Consider the following 1,291-nt stretch of genomic DNA (forward strand, 5'->3'; position numbering starts at 1 on the left):
GAGGTGGTGGTAGTGGTGGTGTCATATGCGCGCTACTAGAAGTTCTGATATGTTCCAAGCTTCTTAGTAATACTAGCCAAGCGGACAGCGGTACCGAGTGTCAGAATTTGCTGGTGTAGCTCTTTGACTGGTAGTGTGTGGCTATAATAGTAATCTGCTGGTGTTTTTATATGAACTGTTTACTATTATTAACTTAGGGACTTTTAGGTTAGTTTAGTTCTGTTTTATTCATTAGTTAGTTAGTTCTGTTTTACTTCTTTTCGTTGCATTTATTGCAGATCGTTCGCTGGCTTCTTACCTCATCTGCTGTTGCTGGCGCCGCCTGCTCAAAACTTCCCTTCGTCCCCTGCGCCAGAGTAGCGGCCGAGGACGCTATAACTTGTTACACGTACTGTATACGTACCCAGAGCGGCGCCTCCCCATTCTTTGGCGTGGGTGAGGTGCCTTCCGACCCTCCACTCAGGGATCAGTAGTGTTTGTTGCTGGTTAATGAGTACATGGTCTTAGGAGTTCGAGAGACTCCACTTTTGAATTTCGATTTTTTTTTTTTTTTTTTCGCTGGGAATTCGAAATACCGTTTCTCCAAACGCTCTTCGAGGTATATTGTAAGCCCTAAATAAACCATGGTATAAATAAATTAAAATTTGAAAGCAAAGGGGTTTAATTATTTGAAGCAATTAAAGTTGCCTTCACATTTATTTGTTAAGCCTCCACACAACAAACTCAGTATTAAAAAAACTAGATTTGTCTTTACGGGAACCGGGATATAGGAGTGAACATCTCAAAGTATATATATATATATAAATAAAATGCCCAGTTATACCACCTTCACTCTCAAAACCCAACAACGTATATATATATAGGTAACAACCTGTATTACCCAACTAACCCCCCGGCACCTACACATTCTAGAATACTATATACCAAACACCAAATATAACCACCCAACCTGCCACATTACCCACCTACTCCTACACCAACCAATGACATTATTACCCCACCTAATTAATTATCCATCTACTACTACTAATCCCCCCCACCAAATACTACTACTGTCCTCACCCCCCCCCCTTGTCCATCTACTCTATACTACTACTCCCAACCTACTATAAATCTACTCCATACTATAAAGTATATAATATGGTAGTGTACTCTACCTCCTCTACACTGTGGTGTATCCACCAACTTCTGCTTGAGGGTGGATGTGTGAGGATGATGGGATGAGAGTGGTATTGTTGACATAGGCGGATCTAGAGAGGTTTTCTGGGGGGGGCCAATGAGGATAGGGGCG

General features: G+C 41.8%; 1 protein-coding gene across 5 annotated transcripts in view; it reads left to right on the forward strand.

Moving 5' to 3' along the window:
* The window catches only part of LOC123500475, a 13,299-nt gene extending 12,062 nt beyond the window's left edge, over window positions 1-1,237 (forward strand). The window contains exon 6 of one of the 5 annotated variants that reach the window (XR_006673332.1): window positions 279-800. The gene's annotated coding sequence lies outside the window, so the exon portion shown is untranslated. Of the gene's footprint in view, window positions 1-278 lie in introns of all 5 variants that reach the window. The other 4 variants (XR_006673333.1, XR_006673331.1, XR_006673334.1 and 1 more) reach the window with 4 other exon arrangements.
* Window positions 1,238-1,291: the final 54 nt, after the last annotated feature.

This window comes from Portunus trituberculatus, unplaced genomic scaffold (genome assembly GCF_017591435.1).
Source record: "Portunus trituberculatus isolate SZX2019 unplaced genomic scaffold, ASM1759143v1 PGA_scaffold_295__1_contigs__length_64426, whole genome shotgun sequence".
Taxonomy (NCBI): domain Eukaryota; kingdom Metazoa; phylum Arthropoda; class Malacostraca; order Decapoda; family Portunidae; genus Portunus; species Portunus trituberculatus.